The sequence below is a fragment of the Hypanus sabinus genome, chromosome 2 (assembly GCF_030144855.1).
Source record: "Hypanus sabinus isolate sHypSab1 chromosome 2, sHypSab1.hap1, whole genome shotgun sequence".
In the NCBI taxonomy this organism is placed as follows: domain Eukaryota; kingdom Metazoa; phylum Chordata; class Chondrichthyes; order Myliobatiformes; family Dasyatidae; genus Hypanus; species Hypanus sabinus.
This window is the reverse complement of record NC_082707.1, coordinates 165,422,948-165,431,180: the sequence shown is the minus strand read 5'-3', so window position 1 is coordinate 165,431,180 and position 8,233 is coordinate 165,422,948. Positions and strand designations below refer to the sequence as shown.

The window sequence follows — 8,233 nt, the reverse complement described above, 5'->3', positions numbered from 1 at the left end:
AAACAAACAGTCATGATTCGGAATGCTCTTATTGAAGTGCTGCAAGTAGATTCAATAATATTAAAAGGGGAATTGAATAAATATATAAAGGAGCAGATTCGGTTATATTGGTTTACTTTTATAGCACTCTTCTGCGATGTTCTAATTTACGTAATGTACTACAAGTTTTAATATTGTTGTTTACTACAATATTCATGGGCAGCTTAGGATCTACTGACATTGCTTAACATTTTTTTGCTAAAAATAGGGTTGGGTGGAGTATAAGCATATCTTAAATAGCTGAACCATGTTAAGGGCTTAATGAAATGAGGCACTGAAGTCTTGCACAAACAGATCTTGGAAAAATAAGTAATCAAAATAAAGAATATTTAGCTCTTGCCTCCACTGACGTGCCAGGCATGTTATGAAATTGAAATATGTACAAAAAATCAGTTCAAGAAAAGTAGGAAGTGAAAAGAGGCAATTTATTACAGCAGTATTGTCTATGATGAGAAAAATTGAAGGGATTAGCAAGGTGATTATCAAAACTAAGGAGGAAGATAAAATAGTAAAATACTTAAGTTACAGCAATATGTTTGGGAGTATTACTTCAGGAATTTACCAGGGAGATGGGACCAATAAACAATACATTAAATAAATAGTGACAGAATTGCATTTAAAACAAATAGGATTCATTAAGCAAACTATTCAAACACAGGACAGATCAACCCTGCCCCAAGGACTGGATGGACTGCATCTGTACCTGGGGGAAGAGCAGAGACATCACTATTAGTGGATAGTTAATGCATTACTTATATTTAAGGAATAGGGAAGAGACTATAGAGCAACAGTTAGCCCAGTCCCAGTGGTGGAAAAAATTAGGCTTGACAGTTGAGAAAGAACTAGATATGAGTTTTAGAATACAGGGTTGCCTACTCAAGGAATTTGAGGTAGAACTATTGACTAGTTCAGGCTGGGATAAACAGATTTTTGAACTCTTTATTTATGGATAATAGGTAAAAAGCTAGGAGAATGAAATCAGCCATGATGTTCCATGATGGAGCTGCTGGGGCCAAATAGCCAATTCCTAATTCTTTAAAATTTTGATGAGACTACAGACAGTTCTGTTTTCCATAATTTGAAATAGATGGATACACTGGCCAGGGTGCAGAGATTTACAAAGTAATTCCAGTAATAAATGGCAGGACAAAGATGAGGGGAAAAAATGGAATTCAAGATAAATGTTGGCATGACCCATTTCTGCACCAGAAATCCCATGTAAGCTTATACAGAAATCCATTTAAAAACAAAACTGCATCTCAAAAGCATCATTTTATTAGTATTATCATTGCATAAACATGCATGGGGACATCACATTTGTACAAAACAAATAATATTCTTCTAGATGATATTCATTCTTCTGTAACCATTTCGATCAGTGATAGCTTACAGGATTTCAATATCCAGTTGCATCAGTGTCCTTGACTAGAAGATTCTAGATATAACAAGGAAAGCATGAATAGAACTTTAATATATCTAACTAAATGTCATTTTATCTTAAAGAAAACAAACAGTACAGTACAGGAAAACAGTAAAGGAAACAGTACAGGAAGTACTAGAAGCAAGAATATTTAAGATGTGTTGAACCTCTTGTCATTAGTTGATATTTGATTAACTTAATACCCTTTCACGAGTTCTTCTTTCTGTGGTCTGTAAATTTTACATTTCAATACAAGTCATGAAAGAATTAAGGAAGGAGTCACACTAAAAGGTGAGGAAATAACCTAAAGATAACTGAATCGTTTTAGTGCAGGGAGGAGAAAACCACCCCCCTTCTCCCAAGCTATGACGTTTCAGGCATTTAATAGACAGTACGAGAACACATTTCAAATTTTTGTAATGCTTTTTTATATAGTTAAGTGCAAGTTTTTGGTTCTGCAAATTGAATGAAAGTATGTTTTAAAATATCAGCTATTGTTTTAAAAAGTCAAGTAAAGATTGAACTCTTATCCAGGAAGTTCTATGAATCATTGTTAAATTATTCATTTTGGAAAAGATGCTGTATTTACATGCCATCTTTCACATTCTCAATGTCCTGAGCATTTCACAGCTGGTTAATTATGTTTGAAATATCAGAAAGAATATATGGACAGACACAAAATCACTTTAAGACTTAAGAGTTCCACAGCATGGAATTATTGGTGGTAATTTTTATTCACCCTTGATTCACTCAAAGTTAGATTCAGGTCGAGGGATTAAATTGATTCACATCCATATCTAGTTACACTGACATTCCATTCAGAAGCTCCAGTTACATTTTATCCATATGAAATACTGACAAGAGAACTCACAATATATTTTCCAATAACAATGTGGGACCTTGCACAAATAATTCACAGCCTTAATTTAACCTGCCATCTGAAGATTCAATTTTGAAGGCTACACACTCAACTTTTACAATGGCATAAACTGTATATCTTTTGATTTGGTGTTCTTGTACAAATACTGCAAGCACAACAAACCTTTAAGGAGTGGGTGGAAGGAGAGACATTGATAAGCAGCTAATCTAGTGACATATAATTGAAATATGATCATTTTAAGCAACAATATCCAGCTATTCTTTTATTAAGATTACTGAAACACTAAATGTTTTTCCAGTGATCAAATATTTACATTTAAGAATAAACATGCTGCCACTGATGTCTAATCATAGATTGTCACCGCCAGATTAGACATTCCAAAGATTCTTGCTAGTCTCTTGCTCTACCAAACACCTCAATCTTGTACTATCTCATAATCAAAATTACAATTTCCCCTTAATTCACCATCCTTAAATAAATTTAAATATTTTCCCCCTTTTTCCCTAATAACCTTTCCCAAAAGACTCCTGAAAAATTGACTTTGATCCTTTTTTTGGCTACTAGTTTTGATCCCCCATTACCAAATGTGGAGTAACAGTGCTACTAGGAAACCATGACACATTTACACTGATGCTTAGAAATTACGCAGATTCAACTCAAGTATAAAAATTAATGGAGTCAATTGTACTAAGATTTTGATTTTGGATAGACAATATTTAAAATTAGATCATAAATACTTACTGCCTTTTACTGCTTTTTTACCTGCAAAACAAAGTACCATTTAGTGCTATGCAAGTGAAGCATTTCAAAAATAAAACTATAATTTTTTGCCTAAATTCAGGTTGATTAATGTGCCAAAACAAGTTTGTTTGTAAAGTAAAATAAAAACAGAAAATGTTGGAGATAATCAGCAGGTTGAAGACCCTTTGCCAGATTTTATTTTTAATTTTTTTGTCTGCAAAATACTTGTACAAAACTAACTCATCTGCAGACTTTTGTTTCTCGTTCTGCTCTAAATTTATTGGTCTTTCCATTCTAAATTAGTTGTAGAATACAATAAGGGCACAACCTTTGAATTGTGTAATTTTAGTGGAAGAACTTCAGAAGCGCATGGTAATCTGTCTGACAATTTCCAGTTAACATGAGATTTTTTAAAATTAGGATAAGTGAAGAGCATAGAGACAACTGTAAATAAGTCTTGGTGTCCTCTGAATCATTAATGGGCAATACTAGATTGCATTTCCACTGCAACTCACATTAGTATCTGTTCCCACTGAAAAATCTATTCCCAGGCAATTTACAATAGCCAATAATCTACCAATATGTCTTGGAATATGAGAGATCAATAGAGCAACAGGCAGATACACACCAGGTTACATGAACAATGTGTGATATCCATACAGACAGCATCAGGGGTCAAAAATTGAATCCAGATTGCTGGAAACATGAGCCATCTTCTCAAAGTGTGAGCTGTAATAAGAAGGGTTTTGGCCCCAAATGGACCATACTTTTTTCCCCATAGATGCTGCCTGGCCTGCTGAGTTCCTCCAGCATTTTGTGTGTGTTGCTCAGATTTCCAGCATCTGCAGTATTTCTCTTATTTGTGATACAAAGTGTTCACTTGTCTTTTGTTTGGGGTGAAGGGAAAATCAGAATAAATTGATTGAATTACAGTCATCTACTTAGCATTGTTAAAATGATACATTTGGGCACCAACTGTGGTTAATTTTCTGATTTTTTTTACTGCATTTTTCTCATTTGTGCTGCTAACTGATGGAGTATCTGCTGGTTGAGACTAACATTCTCCAGTTGATTAAAAACTATTAATATTTAACTAACATTTTAGGCATGAATTTACACAAAGCAGCAAGTATAGATGATAATTGAAAGAATTTACCCTGTGAAATACTAAACATTGAATTTGGAAAGAATAACTACTGCAGGAAGTGTTCAAAACTACTGTCGATAATCTGCAAGTTATTAGAAATAAACAACAGCTATTTTAAACATTAACTATTTTAGCTAACATGTTTTGTTTGGCTCAGAATCTGAAATTAACTTTTACAGTAATGTAATTTCTCACTTTATTCTCAAATAACTCCCTGCCCCCCACCACACCAAACCTTTTCTTTCCCCTTTTCTTTCCAGTCTTGATGAAGGGTCTCGACCCAAAAGTTCGACTGCTTATTCATTTCCATAGGTGCTGCCTGTCCTGCTAGTTCCTCTAGCATCTTGTATGCTTATATGTATAGCTCAGGATTTTCACCATCTGCAGAATCGCGTGTTAATTCAATCACACACCCCCATGCATTTTCATCGCAACCAATTCTCTCACACTAACATCTGCTCCCACCCCACAATCTATTCCAGGGCGATTTACAATGGCCAATTAATCTATCGACATGTCTTGGAATACAAGAAATCATTTGAGCAGCTGGCGGATATCTGCTAAGACACAGGAACAACGTGCAACATCCACACAGGGGTCAAATTTGAACCTTGAGTGTTGGGACCGTGAGCCACCTACTACTCGAAACAGTTCCTAAATATGTTGAAAAATTCAACATTTCCATTTCCAGTTTTACGGAAGGGATAGCAGGTCCCGCGGTGTCGGAGTTGCTCAACACAAATCAGACATCAGTTACACTGAACAATGTTCATAAATCTCATGCCCTACAAAGGCAATTTTAAAAACTCTTAAGACACTCACCTCCATATGATATCTTGTAGAATATGACCGCTGTCACAGCTAAACTAGGCCATAACTCCCGGTAAGCTAAAGCATAAGGTTTCATTTTAAACCACCACTCTGCAACAGCTCGACCGGACATCGTCTGCGGGTTAAAGAGAAAGTTAACATCGTGGATTTGGCAAGGAAAGCGGGCAATTCCCCTCAAGAGACCGGGGAAGATCAAGTCTTAAAATCGCTGTGCTGTTACACAAACATCAAATGAAAATTACAGTAAACTTGGCTTCATGACAGACAGAATCCCCTCCAGCCTAAATCGCTACGCTGTTACACAAACATTAAATGAAAATTACAGTAAACTTAAGCTTCACCACAGACAGAATCCCCTCTGGCCTGTAGCTGGTGGAACCCTTCAGCCGGCTCGGCTCTCGAACTACAAGGGCCCAGAGGAAGCAATCTCAGGATCAGTTCGGTGAATCTTCACCTTCTCAGTGAAATTAAATTACTATCCATCACAGCAAATGTAATATAACCCACTGCCCAGCTTATTACACTCAATGAACGACAACCTACATGATACCCTGGTAAATACCTTGTCGTTCCTTCACTCCCAAGGTCAGTAAGCAGCGAAGGCCGCAGGTCCCAACTCGCCGCCGCCCGCAACAGCGCCCCTCTTGGTTTCACGTCGCAATGGAGGAAGGGTCTAGGAGAAATCTTATTTCTGATTGGCTGATTATAAAGGTGTGTATCCAGATTCGGTATTTATTCATGGAACGAACAAGAAATAAAACAAATTACAAACACTAATTTGATAACATTGATAGGTGTTATTGGTGTTGAATGATGATGTATGAAGAACTTGGATCCCGGTGGCACACACAAAATGCTGGAGGAACTCAGAAGGCCAGGCAGTATCTATGGAAAAGAGTACAGTACAATCGACGTTTCGGGCCGATATATTCTCCTAACAGGAGAATATATACTGCTATTATATATAGTATATATACTATACTCCTTTTTATAGATACTGCCTGGCCTGCTCAATCCTTCCAGCATTTTGTGTATGTTGTTTGGATTTTCAGCATCTGCAGATCTTCTCTTATTTGTAATTGGATCCCTGTGGGTTTCCATTGCAATATTTTTCATTTCAAGTAAGTTGGTATAGTTAAAAAGGGCAATAAGTGCAGCAACCGCAAGGGCTCAGAGGGGAAGGACCACCATGTAGGGTTCAGCTCCTGCAGGAGATGGAGGGGTTGGGCTGGGAGAGGAAACCCTTCATTGGGGGATAAGAGGTGAAGAGGGTCTGCCACTTTAAATTCCTAGGTGTTATAATTTAAGAAGATCTGTCCTGAGTCTAGCAGGAGGTGTAATTATGAAGAAAGCACAGCAACACTTCTACTTCCTTAGAAGTTTGCAAAGATTCTGTATGTCATCTAAATCTTTGACAAACTTCTGTAGATGTGCGATGGAGAGCATATTGACTGGCTGCATCACAGCCTGGTATGGAAACATCAATGTCCCTGAACTGAAAGGCCTACAGAAAGTAGTGGGTACTGCCCAGTGCATCACAGGTAAAGCCCTCCCAACAAATAAGCACATTTACGTAGAGCGCAGTCCCACAAAAGCAGCATTCATCATCAGAGACCCCCACCACTGAGACCATGCTCTCTTTTTGCTGTTACTATGAGGAAAGAAGTATAAAACCTCAGAACGCACACCACCAGGTTCAGCAACATTTATTACCCCTCAACTGTCAGGCTCTTGAATTGGAGGGGATAACATTACTCACCATATCACTGAACTGTTTCCACAACCTAAGGACTCTGCATTTCATGCTCTTGATATTTATTGCTTATATAGGTTTTTTATTGTTCCTTTATAGTTACTGTGTATGCCTGCAAAAATGTCTCAGCTGTATATAGTGATATATATGTATTTTAATAATAAGTGTACTTTGGACTTTGAATTATTATTGTAGCAGTATACCACCATAGCATGTGTATGAATGCAATAGAACAGTAAGGAAAACATCGCCTATGAATGTAAAGAATGAAAAGGCTTTGAATGGTTTATTCTTGTAAATAATTTTGTACTATGAATGAAATTTATTTTGTTTAAAAAAATTTGAAGAAACCATGAGTTCTTTCCGTGCATTTTCTTGTTCAGATAGAATGTCAAAATAATTGGGGCAGAACCACCAGGATTTTCCTCCTTTAATTTTGATGTCAGGCATCCACAAATCAGTAAATCAGCTTCTGGAATCTAACTGCAAGTTGTGATTGCTGAAAAACACTTGGGGGGAAAATATAACTCCATTAGCAGAAGGAGTGAGGGTTTGTATACTGTACAGGTGCAGAGCTTGGGTTTTCTCCAGAATGTTGATAATCCTAAAAATATTGGAAGTTTCCATATGGAGTTCATTCCAGGCTATGAACACTCATCTGAAGTACTGTGGAGGCGTGGTTACCACATCAAATGATTTGTTTTTGTGTGTATTTTCCAAACTATGGACAAAATTGGCTTATAGGACATATGTAAAAATGGGGGCAGCTTAATGTCAAAAAGAGTCATGTTCCAGCACCTTTGGTTTTTATTTGCCTCCGAAATTCTGTCGATGTAGGTAAGACCTTGTCAGAGCAGCTTCTTCACTCTCTGAAGCTGCTTATTTAGAAATTTAAGACTTGACACTGAGAACCTTAAATACAATGTAAACATGGGATAATTGGACTTCTGAATAACAAAATCCCTGTTTCTAAGTCAAATCACAAATAAGAGAAAATCTACAGGTGCTGGGCATGTAACTTTTGAGGATTGTGTGGGTTTCCTCTTGATGGCAATCACTTTTGAGAACTGTCTCAGAGTTTATGAATTAAAAGGTCACAACATAATCTGAGACCATCTTTTATTAGTGCAGTCTAGATAATAATCTTTGTCTTGAAACGTGTTTATGCTTTTGGCAGTTTAGCTGGACAGATAAATAAAAATCAAGAAGTGTAAGAGAGTTGACCAAGTGTCATTCCATCAAAATTCACTCCCTCCCTCCGTGAGTTATAATTATGTACGTACTGAATGGTGGCACCTTGGTCCTCAAAGTCACCAACTTCAGCGGAACGCTTCAAGCCACACCCTCCAGCTTTGAGGAACGGCGCGTGCGCAACTAGATTCACGCGTGCGCAGTGCCTTAAAACCGAAGCGCCTGGAATCT

General features: G+C 37.1%; 1 long non-coding RNA gene across 1 annotated transcript; it reads right to left on the bottom strand.

Moving 5' to 3' along the window:
• Positions 1–5,161: 5,161 nt before the first annotated feature.
• LOC132386297 (uncharacterized) lies at positions 5,162–8,152 on the bottom strand. The gene is made up of 3 exons (XR_009509468.1): positions 8,095–8,152; positions 5,621–5,757; positions 5,162–5,173 (listed from the first exon to the last, which is right to left on the bottom strand). It is a non-coding gene; the product is annotated as an uncharacterized LOC132386297 (long non-coding RNA).
• Between the last annotated feature and the right edge of the window lie 81 nt (positions 8,153–8,233).